Here is a 20,693-nt window from a genome sequence, read left to right as displayed (position 1 = left end):
ATTGAAAGTGACAGGGAGATGATGGCAGAGGCTTCTCTGAGGAGGTGACAGTGCAGCTGAGACCTGAATATTAGGACAGGCAATCAAACCAGAGATGAAGCTAAGAGAATGGTTAAATGCAAATAATAATTACCATACCTCGTGTGTTTGGGTCTTAACTGTACTTACTCACTACTTTGTGCCTTTCTGTACTATCTCTTCTTTGTACAATAACCCTGTGAAGAAATCTAATGAGATTCCATTTTACAAAAGAAAAAATTGAGAATCAGAGAGGTTGAATGACTTTCTCAAAGCCATACAATTAGTTAGGAAAAAAGGGGATGGGAAGATATCTAAACCAAGATCCTCTGATTCCAAACCCTCTTTCAGTCCGTTAAGATCTTCAGTATAATGTACTCAGAATGAACCTAGTAAAAACTTCTCTTTTGTGATCTGTCTCGCCCTTGCTCTGGACTCTTCTGCCTCATATCCCATTCAAATACTTGTTTCAACTGATGAACAAGGGTAAGGATTCTTAAGGGGAGGGCAGGAGGATGATGAGCCACCTGAAATTGTATGCAAAAAATAGTATGTGTGTGTGTGCGTATATGTGTATAGAGAGAATCACAGTTACATAACTATTGTTTTTGTTGTTGCTGGATGCCATTGAGTCCATTCTGACTCATAGCAACCCCATGTACCACAGAATGAAACACTGCCCAGTCCCGCACCACAACCACAATCCTTGTTATGCTTGAGCCCATCGTTGCAGCCACTGGGTCAATCCATCTCATTAAGGGTCTTCCTCTTTTTCATCGACCCCGTACTTTATCAAGCATAATGTCTTTCTCCTGACAAGTCCAAAATATGTAAGATGCAGTCTCGCAGTCCTTGCTTCTAAGGAACTTTCTGATTGTACTTCTTCCAAGACAGATTTGTTCATCATTTTGGCAGTACATGGTATCTTCAATATTCTTTGCCAACACCACAATTTGAAGACGTCAATTCTTCTTCTGTCTTCCTTATTCATTCTCCAGCTTTCCCATGCTATGATGTGATTGAAAACATCATGGCTTCAGTCAGGCACACCGTAGTCTTCAAGGTGACATCTTAGCTTTTCAACACTTTAAATAGGTCTTTTGCAGCAGATTTTCCCAATGTATTGCGTCTTTTGATTTCTTCACTGCTGCTTCAATGGGTGTTGATTGTGGACCCAAGTAAAATGAAATCCTTGACAACCTCAATCTTTTCTCCATTTATCATGATGTTGCTTATTGGTCGCGTTGTGAGGATTTTTGTTTTCTTTATGTTGAGGTGCAATCCATACTGAAGGCTGTGGTCTTTGATCTTTATCAGTAAGTGCTTCAAGTCCTCTTCACTTTCAGCAAGCAAGGTTGTGTCATCAGCATATTGCATGTTGTTAATGAGTCTTCCTCCAATCCTGATGCCCCATTCTTCTTCATATAGTCCAGCTTCTTGGATTATTAGGTCAGAATACAGATTGAATAGGTATGGTGAAAGGATACACAACCCTGACACACACCTTTCCTGACTTTAAACCACACAGTATCCCCTTGTTCTGTCTGAAGAACTGCCTCTTGATCTATGTACAGGTTGCTCATGAGCACAATTAAATGTTCTGGAATTCCCATTCTTAGAAATATTATCCATAATTTGTTACGATCCACACAGTCAAATGCCTCTGCATAGTCAATAAAACACAAGGAAACATCTTTCTGGTATTCTTTGCTTTCAGCAATGATATCCCTGGTTGCATGTCCTCTTCTGAATTTCTGGCAAGTCCCTGTCAATATACAGCTGCAGCTACTTTTGAATGATCTTCAGCTAAATTTTCTTGCGTGTTACGTCAGTGATATTGTTCAATAATTTCCGCGTTTGGTTGGATCACCTTTCTTGGGAATAGGCATAAATATGGATCTCTTCCAGTGGGTTGGCCAGGAAGCTGTCTTCCAAATTTCTTGGCATAGACAAGTGAGCATTTCCAGCACTGCATCCATTTGTTGAAACTTCTCAATTGATATTCTGTCAATTCCTGGAGCCTTGTTTTTTGCCAATGCCTTCAGTGCAGCTTGGACTTCTTCCTTCAGTACCATTGGTTCCTGATCTTATGCTACCTCTTGAAATGGTTGAATGTTGACCAATTCTTTTTGGTATAATAACTCTGTGTATTCCTTCCATCTTCTTTTGATGCTTCCTGCGTCGTTTAGTATTTTCCCCATAGAATCTTTCACTATTGCAAGTTGAGACTTGAATTTTTCCTTCATTTCTTTTGGCTTGAGAAATGTGGAGCACGTTCTTCCTTTTTGGGTTTCTGTCTCCAGCTCTTTGCACATGTCATTATAATACTTTACTTTGTCTTCTCCAGCCGCCGTTTGAAATCTTCTATTCAATTCTTTTACTTCATCACTTCTTCCTTTTAGTTTAGCTACTTGAAGTTCAAGAGCAAGTTTCAGAGTCTCTTCTGACATCCATTTTGGTCTTTTCATTCTTTCCTGTATTTTTAAGGACCTCTTGCTTTCTTCATGTATGATGTCCTTGATGTCATTCCACAACTCCCTTGGTCTTTGGTCATTAGCGTTCCCACCACGTCAAATCTATTCTTGAGATGGTTTCTAAATTCAGGTGGGATATGCTCAAGGTCGTACTTGGCTCTCGTGGACTTGTTCTAATTTTCTTCATTTTCAACTTGAACTTGCATATGAGCAATTGATGGACTCTTCTACAGTCAGCACCTAGCCTTGTTCTGACTGATGAGATTGAGCTTTTCCATCATCTCTTTCCACAGATGCAGTCAAATCCATTCTTTTGTATTCCATCTGACCAGGTCCAGGTGTATAGTAGCTGTTTATGTTGATGAAAAAAGGTATTTGCAATGAAGAAGTCATTGGTCTTGCAAAATTCTATCAAGTCATCTCCAGCATCTTTTCCTTCACCAAGGCCATATTTTCCAACTACCAATCCTTCTTCTTTGTTTCCAACATTTGCTTTCCAATCTCCAGTAATTATCAATGCATCCTGATTGATTGATCAATTTCAGACTGCAGAAGTTGGTAAAAATCTTCAATTTCTTCATCTTTGGTCTTAGTGGTTGGTGCATAAATTTGAATAATAGTCATATTAACTGGTCTTCCTTGTAGGCATATGGATATTATACTAGCACTGACAGGTTGTACTTCAGGATAGGTCTTGAAATGTTCTTTTAGACAATGAATGCAACACCATTCCTCTTCAAGTTGTCATCCCTGGCATAGTAGACCATAGGATTGTTCGATTCAAAATGGTCAATATCAGTCCATTTCAGCTCACTGATGCCTAGATTATCAATGTTTGTGTGTTCCATTTCATTTTTGATGATTTCCAATTTTCCTAGATAGATACTTTGTGCGTTCCAGGTTCTAATTATTAATGGATGTTTGCAGCTCTTTCTTCTCATCTTGAGTCATGCCACATCAGCAAATGAAGGTCCTGAAAACTTGACTCCATCCACATCATTAAGGCTGACTCTACTTTGAGGAGGCAGCTCTTCCCCCGTTGTCTTTTGAGTGCCTTCCAACCTGGGGGGTTCATATTCTAGCACTATATCAGGCAATGTTTTGCTGCTATTCATAAGGTTTTCACTGGCTGATTCTTTTCAGAAGTAGACTGCTGGATTCTTCTTCCTAGTCTGTCTTAGTTTGGAAGCTCAGCTGAAACCTGTCTTTCGTGGGTGGCCGTGCTGGTATCTGAATACCGGTGGCATAGCTTCCAACATCACAGCAACACGCAAGCTCCCACAGTACAACAAACTGACAGATATATGGGGGTATATCATTCACAGAGTATATCATCCCAGAGCACAGAGTAGAGAGTGCTAACTAAGAGTTTATTATTTTTCTTTTTATTTCTTATGCAAAAAGTTCAACAACTTTAATAAAAATCAATACAATGTTTGTGCCTCCACAACTCAAACTTTCACATTGGGCCCTAGTCAAAAGAAGAAATCTAGTAGTAGATCTAAGAAGATTTCTCCGGCTGCCTCTGGGGAGAAGAGTCAAATAATATTATGACTGCCTTCTTTATTTTAATAAAATTTAGATACATAAAAATGGAATGTATGCAGAATTATTCCACCACTGGCCTATTTGCCATGCTGTGATGGCTTACATGTTGTTATAGTGCTGAAAGCTATGCCACCAAAAAAACCCATTGCTGTCAAGTCAATTTTGACTCATAGCAACCCTATAGGACAGAGTAGAACTGCCCCATAGGGTTCTCAAAGACCGCCTGGTGGATTCGAACTGCCGACCTTTCGGTCAGCGGCTGTAGCTCTTAATCACTACACCACCAGGGTTTCCAGCTATGCCACAGGTATTTCAAATACCAGTACGCTCATCCATGGTGGACACGTTTCAGTGTAGCTTCCAGACTAACACAGACTAGAAAGAAAGGCCTAGAAGTCTATTTCCAAAAATTAGCCAATGAAAACCTTAAAAATCACAAGTATGTAAGATTTCTGTCTGACTCACTTGCTTTGGAAAAATGTCATTAGATGGGATCAATTGCTGGCAGAGGACATGATGTTTGGCAAAGCAGAGGGCTAACAAGGGAAGGGAGACACTCAGTGAGATGGACTGGCACAGTGGCCGCAAGAATGGACTCAAACATGCTGGTGACTGTGAAGATGACACAGAACCAAGCAATATTTTGTTCTGTTGTACATAAGATCACCATGAGTTGGAGCCAACTCAATAGTAGCTAGCAAGTAACAACATGCAGACTTCTCAGGGACAAGGATCGCTCATCTTGCAAGATACCACTATGGCTTCTTTAAAATTAGTATGTTTAGATGATCAATGTCAGGTTAACATTTCAGTTCTCTGAGAGAAGAAAATGCTTTTTTTAAAACTTACATATAGATTCAACATTGTGCATAAGAAGACTCACAGAGTCAACCTGGAACATTTATAAATAAAGTGGTTTTTATCTTTGGAGCCTGTCATACTCTCTTGTAAATTCCTGGCTTCCTACCCAAAAGAGGACCTGGCACGTCATAAACGTTTTAACAAATGTTTGTTGAATGAATGAGGAAGGTATTGATGATAATGCTGGTTTTATCAGCGTTGTATTGAGAATTCAGTTATACTTGAAGATGACTTCGTCGTGGTGGTATGATAGATAGGTCTGCCTCCCTTCCCCTTATACACTGAAACTATTTGCTCCTTTGGAACAAGAAAGAAGGAGGAAGAGTTTAAAATGTAAGGCATAAAATCAATTATCATACTCCTGGGAATATTCAAAGGAAAATAAAGCATCATACACAAAGTATGTTTATAAGATCATCATTTGTAATAAAATAATTAAATTTCTAATAATAAGAAAATGTTTAGGCAAAATATATCAATAGCATGAAATATCAGACTGTCATTAAAAATATCATCTATGTTAACAAAATAGAAATGTGGAGGGACAATTATGAATGACATTAAATGAAAAAAGTGGAACATGATGCTTTATGCACCCTATGACTGCAACTAAATAAAAAGAAGGTGGAGAAAATCGCAGGGTTGAAAATAGGAATCATAGTTAACAGCTATTAAAAAAATAATAATAATAGCCAAACCAGTTGCCATTGAGTCAATTCTAACTCATGGCGATCCCGTGTGTGTCAAAGTAGAACTGTGTTCCACAAGGCTTTTCAGTGGCTAATTTTTGAGATGTAGATTGTCAGGCCTTTCCTCTGAGGTGCCTCTGAATGAACTCAAATTGTCAACCTTTCAGTTAGCGGTATTCTGGTGTTAACCATTTGAGCCACCCAGGGACAACAGTTATCAAGGAGGTTCCTCTGTGGCAGGTCGTGTTCTAAGTGTATTCAATTAATTTATCTAATCCTCACCACTGCATGAAGTAGGTACAGTTGTTATCTTCATTTTACAGATGAGGAAACTAATGAGTGGTGAAGCCTGGATTTGAACACAAACAGTATGACTCCAGAGTTTAGGTTCTTAACCAGGCAGAACTGCCAGAGAAAATAATCTCTGAATCGTGGGTCATTTTTTAGAAATATTTCATTGTATAATGTTTTTCTGTTGACTTAATAGTAAGTACAATAGTAAGTAAAGAGCCGGAAAAGAAGTCATAGAGGTAAAGCAAGATCACGTTTAGAAGAAAAGACGTATACTGAGGTAAACATGAGTAAAGACATCTGGGTCTGACCAATTTGTGTTTTGGATTGGGATCTAAATAGTATTCTAAACAGGTCCAATGTATCACCAACTTGATAGTTTATGAAGGTTGAGCTAAATAAACTATCACAATAAAATGTTATTCTAAGTATCATTGGTGAATAAAAATTATACTCTGGCCTGAGGGCCTGTACTTATTTCCTCTGGTAGAATGCTCTACCCCCAGGACTTTTTTGAGGTTGGCTCCTTCCTAAATGCGGTAGCCATCAAAATGCAACAACTACTACATTGGAGGGAGGCTGGCCACATTTCTCACAGGTTGTTCTCAGTCAATGACTAAACAAGGCAGGATTTTAAAGTAGATCATCCTTGGGAGACATGGGATTCCTCTGATAGGCTTCAGGATTCCCTGACAGCCTTGAGAAACTCTTTTAGAACTACAGTTTAAGATGCTTCCACCCAACCTTTCTTCTTTCTCTCACCTGGGATGAGACCTGCATTGCAGTCTAAAGGCTCCAGCTTCCTTCTCAGCTTCCTGGCCATTTTCCTAAGAAATCTTTTGCATAACTAACTTCTTTTTGGCATTGGCTTTTGGAGGACCCATATCGTTGTTGTCGTTGTTACCTGCCATCATCGAGTCTGTCCAACTCATGGTGACCCTGTGTACAACGAGATGAAACACAGCCCAGTATGTTGCCCCATCCTGAGCCATCCTCATGATCTGTAGTAGATGCATTGCAAATCGTTTGCAGATCAGACCATTGTGAAACACGGGGTTTTTATTGTCTAATTTTCTAAAGCAGATCACCAGCCTATTTTCCTAGTCCATCTTAGCTGGAAGCTCCCCCTGAAACCTGTTCAACATCACAGCAACATGCAAGGCTCCACTGACAGATGAATGGTGGCTGTGCATGAGGTACATTGGCTGGGAATCGAACCTGGTCTCCCTCATGAAAGGCAAGAATTCTACCATTGAACCACCACTGCCCCCGGACCCAGATCAGCACACGGATATTCAAGTCGCAACTCAATGTTACCTCCTCAGAGAGGCTATCAGAGATCATTCTATTTACTGTGCCCTCCCCATAGCCCCCCATCCCAAGCACTCTGTCAGATGCTCTTGTTTTATGGTCTTTGTGACACTTAGTATATGGCTATTTTCTTACTTAATATGTATGTTCCTTGAGGTCAGAGCACTTGACTCTCTTATTCACTGCTGTGTCTGTAGATTTGAAACAGTGCTAGGCACATAGAGGATACTCCATAAACATTTGGTAAATGAAATAAGTAAGTGATAACTTTGGTGAAGGGTAAGACAAGACAGTACAGACGCTGGGGCAGCCAGAACAACTTGTCCAAGAAAAGGTCATGGAAGCTCCATAGGCATATCCAAACTCCCTGAGGGACTGAATTCCTGGGTTGAGGGCTATGGGGACCATGGTCTCAGGGAACACCTAGCTCAAATGGCATAACACAGCTTATAAAGAAACTGTTCTACATTCTACTTTGGTGAGTAGCATCTGGGATCTTAAAAGCTTGTGAGTGGCCCTGTAAGATGCTCCACAGGTCCCACCCCTTTCGGTGCACAAAAGAAGGAAGAAAACCAAAGATACAAGGAAAATATTAGTCCAAATGATTGATGGACCACAAGTACTACAGCGTCCACAAGACTGAGTGCAGCACAACTAGATGCTGCCCAGCTATCACCATCAAATGCTCTGACAAAGATCACAATAGAGAGTCCCAGACAGAGCTGGGGAACAATGTAGAACAAAATTCTAACTCACACACAAAAAAAGATGTCTTACTGCTCTGATGAAGACTGGAAAAATCCTGAGAGTATGGCTCCTGGGCACCCTTTTAGCTCAATAATGAAATCACTCCTGGGGTTCACCCTTCAGCCTAAGATTAGACAGGCCCATAAAACAAAATGAGACTAAAGGGGCACATCAGTCTAGGGGCAAGGACTAGAAGGCAGAAGGGGACAGGAAAGCTGGTAATAGGGAATCTAAGTTTGAGAAGGGGATAGTGTTGACATGTTGTGGCATTGGCATCATGGATTGAATTGTGTCCCCCCAAAACATGTGTCAACTTCTATATAATGATTAAAGGGACAATATACCAGGAGGATATAGCCAAATTAAATATTTATGCACCCAATGACAGGGCTTCAAGATACATAAAATAAACTCTAACAGCATTGAAAAGTGAGATCAACAGCTCCACAATTATAGTAGAAGACTTCAACACACCACTTTCAATGAAGGACATCCAGAAAGAAGCTCAATAAAGACACGGATGATCTAAGTGCCACAATCAACCAACTTGACCCCATAAACATATACAGAACACTCCACCCAACAGCAGAAAAGCATACTTTCTTTCCCAATGCACATGGAACATTCTTGAGAATAGACCGCATGTTAGGTCATAAAGCAAGCCTCAACAGAATCAAAAACATCGAAATGTTACAAAGCACCTTCTCTAACCAAAATGCCATAAAAGTAGAAATGAATAACAGAAAAAGCAGAGAAAAAAAAATCAAACACATGTAAACTGAACAACACCTTTCTCAAAAACTACTGGTTTATAGAATTAAGGATGAAATAAAGAAATTCATAGAATCCAGTGAGAGTGAAAACACTTCCTATCAGAACCTTTGGGACACAGCTAAAGCAGTGCTCAGAGGTCAATTTATATCAATAAGTGCACACATACAAAAAGAAGAAAGGACCAAAATCAAAGAATTATCCTTACAACCTGAACAAATACAAAGAGAGCAACAAAAGAAACCCTCCAGCACCAGAAGAAAATAAATAATAAAAATTAGAGCAGAATTAAATGAAATAGATAATAGAATAAGCAATTGAAAGAGTTAACAAGACAAAACCTTGTTCTTTGAAAAAATTAACAAAATTGATAAACCATTGGCCAAACTGACAAAAGCTAACAGGAAAGGCAGCAAATAAATCGAATAAGAAATGAGTTGGGCGATATCACGGCAGACCCAACTGAAACTAAAAGAATCATATCAGACTACTACAAAAAACTGTACTCTCACAAATGGGAAAACCTAGAAGAAATGGATGAATTTCTAGAAACACACTACCTGCCTAAACCAACACAAACAGAGGTAGAACAACTAAACAAACCCATAACAAAAGAAGAGCTTGAAAAGGTAATTAAAAAACTCACAAAAAAAAAAAAAAAATAGCCCTGGCCCAGATAGCTTCACTGCAGAGCTCTACCAAACTTTCAGAGAAGAGTTAACACCACTACTACTAAAGGTATTTCAGAGCATAGAAAAGGATGGAATACTCCCAACCTCATTCTATGAAGCCAGCATAACCCTGATACCAAAACCACATAAAGACACCACAAAAAAAGAAAATTATAGATGTTTATCCCTCATGAACTTAGATGCAAAAATCCTCAACAAAATTCTAGCCAATAGAATTCAACAACATATCAAAAAAATAATTCACCATGACCAAGTGGGATTCATACCAGGTATGCAGGGATGGTCCAACATTAGAAAAACAATTAATGTAATCCACTACATAAATAAAAGACAAGAACCACATGATCTTATTAGTTGATGCAGAAAAGGCATTTGACAAAGTTCAACACTCATTCATGATAAAAAAACTCTCAGCAAAAGAGGAATAGAAGGAAAATTCCTCAACATAATAAAGGGCATTTATATAAAATCAACAGCCAACATCATCCTAAACAGAGAGAATCTGAAAGCAGTCCCCTTGAGAATGGGAACCAGACAAGGATGCCCTTTATCACCACTCTTATTCAACATTGTGTTGGAGGTCCTAGCCAGAACAGTCAGGCTAGATAAAGAAATAAAGGGCATCCAGATTGGTAAGAAAGATGACATGATCTCATATACAGAAAACCCTAAAGAATCCTCAAAAAAAACTACTGAAACGAATAGAAGAGTTCAGCAGAGTATCAGAATACAAGATAAACATACGAAAATCAGTTGGATTCCTCTACACCAACAAAGAGAACATCGAAGAGGGAATCACCAAATCAATACCATATACAGTAGCCCCCAAGAAGATAAAATACTTAGGAATAAATCTTACCAAAGATGTAAAAGACCTATACAAAGAAAACTACGGTAGACTTCTGCAAGAAACCAAAAGAGACCTACGTAAGTGGAAAAACATACCTTGCTCACGAGTAGGAAGACTTAACATTGTAAATATGTCTATTCTACCAAAAGCAATCTATACATACAATGCAATTCCGATCCAAGTTCCAATGACGTTCTTTAACGAGATGGAGAAACAAATCACCAACTTCATATGGAAGGGAAAGAGGCCCCAGATAAGTAAGGCATTACTGAAAAAGAACAAGGTGTGAGGCCTTACTCTACCTAATTTTAGAACCTATTATACTGCCACAGTAGTCGAAACAGCCTGGTACTGGTACAACAAAAGATACATAGACCAGTAGAACAGAATTGAAAATCCAGACATAAATCCATCCATGTATGAGCAGCTGATATTTGACAAAAGCCCAAAGTCAGTTAAATGGGGAAAAGACAGTCTCTTTAACAAATGGTGCTGTCACAATTGGATATCCATCTGCAAAAAAATGAAACAAGACCCATACCTCTATTAAGTAAACATGCACAAAAACTAACTCAAAATGGATCAAAGACCTAAATATAAAATCTAAAATGATAAAGATCATGGAAGAAAAAAATACAGACAATGCTAGGAGCCCTAATACATGGCATAAACAGTATATAAAACATTAGTAACACCACACAAACACCAGAATGGAAACTAGATAACTGGGAGCTCCTAAAAATCAAACACCCATGCCCATCCAAAGGCTTCACCAAAAGAGTAAAACGATTACCTACAGACTGGGAAAAAGTTTTTAACGATGACATTTCCAATCAGCGCCTGATCTCTAAAATCTACATGATACTGCAAAAACTCAACTACAAAAAGACAAATAACCCATTTAAAACATGCACAAAGGCTATGAACGGGCACTTCACTAAAGATGTCATTCAGGTAGCTAACAGATACCTGAGGAAATGCTCACAATCACTAGTCATTAGAGACATGCAAATCAAAACTGCAGTGAGATTCCATCTCACTCCAACGAGGCTGGCATTAATCAAAAAAACAGAAAATAATAAATGTTGGAGAGGTTGTGGAGAGACTGGAACACTTACACACTGCTGGTGGGAATGTAAAATGGTACAACCACTTTGGAAATCAATTTGGCACCTCCTTAAAAAGCTAGAAATAGAACTACCATAAGATCCAGCAATCCCACTCCTTGGAATATATCCAAGAGAAATAAGAGCCTTTACACGAACAGATATATGCACACCCATGTTTATTGCAGCACTGTTTACAATAGCAAAAAGATGGAAGCGACCAAGGCTCCCATCAATGGATGAATGGATAAATAAATGATGGTGTATTAACACAATGGAATACAATGCTTCGGTAAAGTACAATGACAAATTTGTGAAACACTTCATAACATGGAAAAATCTGGAAGGCATTATGCTGAGTGAAATTAGTCAGTTGCAAAAGGACAAGTGTTGTATGAGACCACTATTATAAGAACTCAAGAAATAGTTTAAACAGAGAAGAAAATATTCTTTGATGGTTATGAGAGTGGGGACAGAGAGAAGGAGGTTATTCACTAATTAGATAGCAGACAAGAACTATTTTAGGTGAAGGGAAAGACAACACACAGTAAAGGAGAGGTCAGCACAACTGGACTAAACCAAAAGCAAAGAAGTTTCCTGAATAAACTGAACTCTTCAAAGGCCAGTGTAGCAGGGCGGGGGTTTGGGGACCATGGTTTCAGGGGACATCTGGGTCAATTGGCATAATAAAATCTATTCAGAAAACATTCTGCATTCCACTTTGGAGAGTGGTATCTGGGGTCTTAAACGCTAGCAAGCAGCCATCTAAGATGGATCCATTGGTCTTAACCCACCTGGAGCAAAGGAGAATGAAGAACATCAAAGACACAAAGTAATTTGAGCCCAAGAGACAGAAAGAGCCACATAAAGCAGCGACTTCATCAGCCTGAGACCAGAAGAACTAGATGGTGCCTGGCTACAACCAATGGCTGCCCTGACAGGGAACACAACAGAGAATTCCTTAGGGAACAGGAGAGAGGCTGGATGCAGACCTCAAATTCTCACAAAAATACCAGGCTTAATGGTCTGACTCAGACTAGAAGGACCCTGGAGGTCATGGTCCCCAGACCTTCTGTTAGCCCAAGACAGGAACCAATCCCAAAGCCAACTCTTCAGACAGGGATTGGACTGGACTATAGGATAGAAAAAACACTGGTGAGAAGTGAGCTTCTTAGCTCAAGTCGATATATGAGACTACATGGGCAGCTCCTGTTTAGAGGGGAAATGAAAAGGTAGAGGGGGACGGAAGCTGGCTGAATGGATGCAGAAATACAGGGTGGAGGGAGGGAGTATGCTGTCTCATTAGGGGGAGAGCAACTAGGAGTATATGCAACCCAAAACCCAGTGCCATTGAGTTGATTCCAACTCATAGCGACCCTATAGGACAGAGCAGAACTGCCCCATTGAGTTTCCGAGGAGTGCCTGGCAGATTTGAACTGCCGACCCTCTGCTTAGCAGCCGTAGAGTATATAGCAAGGTGTACATAAATTTCTTTATTAGAGATTGACCTGATTTGTAAAATTTCACTTAAAGCATAATTAAAAAAAAAAGCACCAGGAGCAGAGTGCTCATCCTTTGGACGCAGAGTTCCTGCTCTCCTAGTCCAGGGAAAAACTGATGACAAGGACCTTCCTCCAGAGCCAACAGAGAGAGAAAGGCTTCCGCTGGAGCTGACGCCCAGAATTTGGACTTCTGGCTTACTGGACTGTGAGAGAATAAACTTCTTTTCGTTAAAGCCATCTACTTGTGGTATTTCTGTTATAGCAGCATTAGATAACTAAGAGTGTTGGTAACCAATGCCACAAAACAATATGTGTAATAATTGTTTAACGAGAAGCTAGTTTGTTTTGTAAACCATCTAAAGTACTACAATAAAAAAAAAAAATTGGTAAATGAATAACTGACCAAAAGGGCAGGGTGACATTTCATAGCAATAGTGAGGCTTGCAAATAATGAGAAAAAATAAAAGTCATCATTAGGAAATTTGAAAAACAAAGAGAAAGAAAAAAAAAAGGAAAGAAAGAAAAATGAAGCCAATGAACAAATATTAAAATATTAACGGGAAAGGAAAATTCAAAGATGGCCCTCGGCCAGAAAAGACATTTGATTAAATTCAATTTAATATCCAGTTTATTCTTACCGTATAAAGAATATATTTGAGACAAGAGCCAAACTTATATTTAATAGAGTAACACTAACAGTCTTCCCCTTAAAAACAAGAAGAAACAAGGACTTCCTTTGTTATCACTCCTATTTTTTTTAAAAAAAAAAGATAGTACTAATTGCATTTAAAGTTACAGTTAGATAAAGATCATGGAAGAAAAAATAGGGACAACCCTAGGAGCCCTAATACAAGGCATAAACAGAATACAAAACATTACCAAAAATGATGAAGAGAAACCCGATAACTGGGAGCTCCTAAAAATCAAACACCTATGCTCATCTAAAGACTTCACCAAAGAGTAAAAAGACCACCTACAGATTGGGAAAGAATTTTCAGCTATGACATCTCCGACCAGCGCCTGATCTCTAAAATCTACATGATTCTGTCAAAACTCAACCACAAAAAGACAAACAACCCAATCAAGAAGTGGGCAAAGGATATGAACACACATTTCACTAAAGAAGATATTCAGGCAGCCAACAGATACATGAGAAAAAGCTCTCGATCATTAGCCATTAGAGAAATGCAAATTAAAACTACGATGAGATTCCATCTCACACCAACAAGGCTGGCATTAATCCAAAAAACAGAAAATAATAAATGTTGGAGAGGCTGCGGAGAGATTGGAACTCTCATACACTGCTGGTGGGAATGTAAAATGGTACAACCACTTTGGAAATCTATCTGGCATTATCTTAAACAGTTAGAAATTGAACTACCATACAACCCAGAAATCCCACTCCTCGGAATACACCCTAGAGATACAAGAGCCTTCACACAAACAGATATATGCACACCCATGTTTATTGCAGCTCTGTTTACAATAGCAAAAAGCTGGAAGCAACCAAGGTGTCCATCAACGGATGAATGGGTAAATAAATTGTGGTATATTCACAGAATGGAATACTACGCATCGATAAAGAACAGTGACGAATCTGTGAAACATTTCATAACATGGAGGAACCTGGAAAGCATTATGCTGAACGAAATTAGTCAGAGGCAAAAGGACAAATATTGTATAAGACCACTATTATAAGATCTTGAGAGAAATAGTAAAAACTGAGAAGAACACATACTTTTGTGGTTACAAAGGGGGGAGGGAGGGAGGGAGGGAGAGGGTTTTTTATTGATTAATCAGTAGATAAGAACTGCTTTAGGTGAAGGGAAAGACAACACTCAATACATGGAAGGTCAGCTCAATTGGACTGGACCAAAAGCAAAGAAGTTTCCGGGATAAAATGAATGCTTCAAAGGTCAGCGGAGCAAGGGCAGGGGTCTGGGGACCATGGTTTGAGGGGACTTCTAAGTCAATTGGCAAAATAATTCTATTATGAAAACATTCTGCATCCCACTTTGAAATGTGGCGTCTGGGGTCTTAAATGCCAACAAGCGGCCATCTAAGATGCATCAATTGGTCTCAACCCACCTGGAGCAAAGGAAAATGAAGAACACCAAGATCACACGACAACTAAGATCCCAAGAGACAGAAAGGGCCACATGAACCAGAGACCTACATCATCCTGAGACCGGAAGAACTAGCTGGTGCCCGGCCACAATCGATGACTGCCCTGACAGGGAGCACAACAGAGAACTCCTGAGGGAACGTGAGATCAGTGAGATGCAGACCCCAAATTCTCATAAAAAGACCATATTTAATGGTCTGACTGAGACTAGACGAATCCCGGCAGCCATGCTCCCCAGACCTTCTGTCGGCACAGGACAGGAACCATCCCCGAAGACAACTCATCAGACATGAAAGGGACTGGTCAGCAGGTGGGAGAGAGATGCTGATGAAGAGTGAGCTAATTATATCAGGTGGACACTTGAGAGTGTGTTGGCAACTCTTGTCTCGAGGGGGGATGGGAGGATAGAGAGAGAGGGAAGCTGGCAAAATTGTCACGAAAGGAGAGACTGAAAGGGCTGACTCAATAGGGGAAGAGCAAGTGGGAGTACGGAGAAAGATGTATGTAAACTTATATGTGACAGACTGATTGGATTTGTAAACGTTCACTTGAAGCTTAATAAAAGTTAATAATAAAATTAAAAAAAGTTACAGTTAAAGGTCTGAAAAAAAAAAAACAAAAAACCCACTGCCATCGAGTCGATTCGGACTCATAGTGACACCATAGGACAGAGTAGAACTGCCTGATAGAGTTCCCAAGGAGCGCCTGGCGGATTCGAACTGCCGACCTCTTGGTTAGCAGCTGTAGCACTTAACCATTACGCCACCAGGGTTTCCTAAAGATCTAGACATTATCTAATTAACAAGTCAAAAACATCCGTAGTGGAATTTAGAGGATCGATCCTCAATTGTACAGATTCAGAAATTCTGCTTTGCACCCTTTGATCCAGAGTTCAGCAGGCTTTTGCTGTTTATTTGCCTATCACCTCTTCCTACAGCTTCTGGAAACAGCACTTTGATTTTCATTTGAGTTACCTGCCCACTTGCACTTCTTGAGATCTCCGTAACAATGCCTTGCCCTTCCCCGATGGGGACAGCACATAAGAAGCAGAGAGAGACTTAGGATGATAAGGCCCCAGGATGATAATGAGAAGGAAGGGGTGAAATGGAGGGGATTCAGGAAGATAGTCAACAACTAGAGGAATGAATTTCTGGGGCTCCATTAACAACCTGCAATATGTGGATGACACAACCTTGCTTGCTGAAAGTGAAGGGGACTTGAAGCACTTACTGATGAAGATCAAAGACCACAGCCTTCAATATGGATTACACCTCAACGTAAAACAAAACTCACAACTGGACCAATAAGCAACATCATGATAAATGGAGAAAAGATTAAAGTTGTCAAGGATTTCATTTTACTTGAATCCACCACAATCCACACCCATGGAGGCAGCAATAAAGAAACGAAAAGACAAATTGCATTGGTCAAATGTGTGCAAAAGACCTCTTTAAAGTGTTAAAAAGCAAAGATGTCACTTTAAGGACTAAGGTGCGCCTGACCCAAGTCATGGTGTTTTCAATCGCCTCATATGCATGTGAGAGCTGGACAATGAATAAGGAAGACAAAAGAAGAATTGGTGGCTTTGAATTAAGGCGTTGGCCAGGAATATTTATATACCATGAACTGCCAAAAGAATGAACAAATCTGTCTTGGAAGAAGTACAGCCAGAATGCTCCTTAGAAGCAAGGATGGCAAGACTTCATCTCATATACTTTGGACATTTTATCAGGAGGGATCAGTTCCTGGAGAAGGGAATCATGCTTGGTAAAGCAAAGGGTCAGGGGAAAAGAGGAAGACCCTTAGTGAGATGGATCGTTACATTGGCTGCAACAATGGGCTCAAGCATAACAACGATCATGAGGATGGTGCAGGACCAGGCAGTATTTTGTTCTGTTGTACATAGGGCCACAATGAGTCAGAACCGACTCGACAGCACCTAGCAACAACAGGGGAGTGGATGGCTGAGGGAGTTTAAAATTGGGTAGATCTAATAATGAATTTTTAATAGTTGCTCTGCTGTACCCTCTAACTCTCCTCCATTATCCTTAAAATACAGTTGCCATAGAGTCAACCCCCTACTCATGGTGACCACATGTGTGTCACAGTAGAACTCATAGGGATTTCAATGGCTGATTTTTCAGAAGTAGATCACCAGGCCTTTCTTCCAAGGAGCCTCTCTGGGTGGTCTCAAACCTCCAATGTTTCGGTTAGCAGCTGAGTGTGTTAACTGTGTGCACTACCCAGGAACTCCATTCTTGCTTAACAGTCTTGCTAAACTCTGCTGTACACAGCTACTTTGTGTTTCCCTAGTTTTTAGAGAAAATCAAGGAAGAGGTGCTATTTTGGATTGGTGTTCTAGAGGTAGAAAAAAGAGTCAGGAGGCAGGAAGCAAATAAGCAGGAAACTGGAGGAAGAGACAACTTAAGAACATGAAAATGTAAATCCCCAGAAATCTGAATGAGGAAGCTCAATTGCCTTCCTCCCAACCATTGCATGAGAGCTCAAACCATTTGTTATTTTAAAATTGAACTTAAGGAATGATCTCACAAAAGACTGGGAGACATACAGGTGGCTGATACTTCAGCTATATACCCAGTCAGTGTTAGATCAAGCTGACTAATTCTTACTCACAGACTCCTATCTAGAGAGTATCCTATCATATCCTAACTAAATTTTGTTAATCATTTCTTTACACTCAGTTTAGTTGTTTTGATTAATTCCTTTATTTTTAATGTTAAGGATATACTCTGATATCCTTGACAAAAAATTGGTGTTTCCCAAGTCTCAGCAATAATTTCACAAACTATCTTCTGCAGATGGCTAATTTAAGGTTGGGGATGGGTTATTTTCAATTTCAGATGGTGATTTTTTTCCCTGATATTTTCCCTAATTCTCTGGCCTTCTATACAGTAAACTCCAAACTATAATTTTCTTAGATATGCTGCTAATAGATATTAGAGATGAGAATAAAATTAAAAGTATATAATGTTGCAGAAAGAAATAAAAATGTCATTCTTTGCAATTGGCATGAAAAAAGACGGCTCAAAAATTATCATTCGTAATAATTGTATGTGAGTTTTAAAAATACGTAAGATTCATTTTTAAAAATGGTTTGCATTCCTTCACTTTTATAGCCCCACTTCCCACCATACTGCTCTGTATAGCCAACACTCTACTTAAAAAAAAATAAACCAAACCCACTGCCGTTGAGTCGATTCAGACTCATAGCGACCCTATAGGACAGAGTAGAATTGCTCCATAGAGTTTCAAAGGAGCGCTTGGTAGATTTGAACTGCCGACCTTTTGGTTAGGAGCCATAGCACTTAACCACTACACACTCTACTTGAATCATGATAAATACAGTTTCTCAGACATGCCTTGCTTATTTCATACCTCTGTGCCTTAGTACATACTGTTTCTCTTTCAAACCTGGATAACAGCTTCTCATCCTTCAAGATTTAGCTCAACCATCTCTTGTTATGAGACCTTCCCTGGCATTCCCAGAATTAGATGCTTTCTCCTTTCAGCTGCTTATAAGCATTTTCCTTTTTGATAGTCTTTCTCATATTGATTCTATCTGTAAATGAAATCATTTTCAGAGGCAGTCAATATGTTACTTTAATTACAAGCATGTTTCCGTATTACAGATGATGTATTTATGTATTGTTTTTTAATATCTATAATGCATACAGATGAATCTCATTTTATGCACTAGGTTTAATACTAAAATCTCATGTATAAAAATTATATATCCAATCATATTTTTGTTATAATATTAGAGCTATATACTCGTGTATGTGTGTGTGTATATAATAAAAAAATATATAATAACTATGGTTTAAATAAGCTTATTTTTCTCTCACATAAATCTGGAGATAAGAAGTGCAAGGCTGTTCCCAAGGTCCCATGGTCATCATGGACACAGGCTCCTTCCATCTTTCCTCTCTACCATCTTAGTGCCTGCTTCTGTCAAGGTATCTTCATGTTCAGTCGGGCTGCTAGGCCTACAGACATTGCATCTACAACACAAGCAACAGGAAAGAAGAAAGGGACATAACTCCCAGCTTAGTAAATTCTCTTCCAAAAAGTGTCACATAACAATTTTGTTTAGTCTCCTAGCCACATCTAGATGCAAGGGAAGCTGGGAGATGTCATATTTAATGCTGAGCAAATTGTAACCCCCATAAGACAAGTTTTTGTTAGTAAGAAAGAGGGAGAATAAATCATAGGTAGGCAACTGGTGAGCTCTGTCACAAGGCTGAACCTAGCTTCTAGACAGATTTCAGTTTTGCACTGATTTATCAGATAGCCTGAGTGCAATAAGTTATCACTTCAATCATAAGTAAATAGATAAATATCTCCTAAATTTTTTTTAATAATTTTCAGTGTTCACTTTCAGTTTTCTATATGGTTTAATTACATTAAGCAGTGTTCAGACCAATATATCCATAGCTGTGAATGTAACCGGTGTGTATTCAATTCTACTCATAGTGTGAAAAGTACACAAGCTCCGCTCATCCTTGCTATCTCCTATTCTGAATTTAGTGGAGTGCACGTGTGTATTTTGTATCCAAAAAATGTAACAAAACCATAGTAACTGAGTTAAATACATAAGAAACTATGTGAAATGCATCTCTAAAATCCAAATCTGACACATACTGCCAGTTTGTGAAGACATGAATAATTCAGTTGTAACAAATTTACAGATAAATAACCTTCTAGATTATACTTTAAAAGATTTTGTATGAAGGATCATTGAAGAAAGAACCCTGAAGGTAGAAAAAAGGTAACTAACCTAACACATTGGGAAAACAAAATTTAAAGTTTGAGCATGCTGATGAGTTGTTGAGACCAACAAAAGCCCACTACCTCTAGTCAAAGGACTAGAAACAGGGCGACCTAGCAAGACAGAAAACTTTTAGACAATAGCCACCCTACTTCAGCCAAAAACCATAGAATAAACATTGGCCCCACCCTTACCAGCACCGACAAAGGCAAAGTGGGGAGGCTAAGGTCCACCCTCACAAGGCTGTAATGAGGTGCCCCAACACACAGCCCCTCTCTGGGAGTGTCAGAGAAGGCTGAGTAGGAAGTCCAGACTTTCATCTACTCTGGACTTAGCCCTTCTCTCCCCTACAGTGTCAGTGGACAGCATGTGAGGAGACTGGACTGCCACCTTCACCCAGCAGTTACAATGAGCCCCTTCCCACTCTACCTCAGGTATCAGTGGAGGCTGAACGAGAAATCTGGGCTTGTACCCACATTTGGCAGTAATGAGATGGTGCTAACACTACTCTCCCTTCCTCATCCCCATCCCCACCCCACCCCTACTGGAGCAATGTCAAAAGAAGCCTGCTAAAACAGAAGGTTTAAATAAGATCCAGAGTCTCATAACGTAATACCCGAAACTTTCAGATTTCAACTGAAAGTGAAGAACCAGGAAGACCTCAAACTGAATAAAAAAGACAATAGATGCCAATAACAAGATGATAGAGGTGTTAGAATTATTTGACAAAAGTTTTTAAGTAGCCGTCATAAAAGCGCTTCAACAGTAGTTGCAAACACACTTAAAACAAGTGAAAAAAAACTTGAAAATCTCAGCTAAAACCAGAAAGTATCAGCACAGAAGTAGAAATATAAAGAAGAATGAAATGGAAATTGTAGAACTTAAAAATACGGTAACCAAAACAAAAAACGTAATAGAT

Source organism: Loxodonta africana, chromosome 5 (assembly GCF_030014295.1).
Source record: "Loxodonta africana isolate mLoxAfr1 chromosome 5, mLoxAfr1.hap2, whole genome shotgun sequence".
In the NCBI taxonomy this organism is placed as follows: Eukaryota; Metazoa; Chordata; class Mammalia; order Proboscidea; family Elephantidae; genus Loxodonta; species Loxodonta africana.
The sequence above is the reverse complement of the archived record's forward strand: the minus strand, read 5'-3'. Positions refer to the sequence as shown.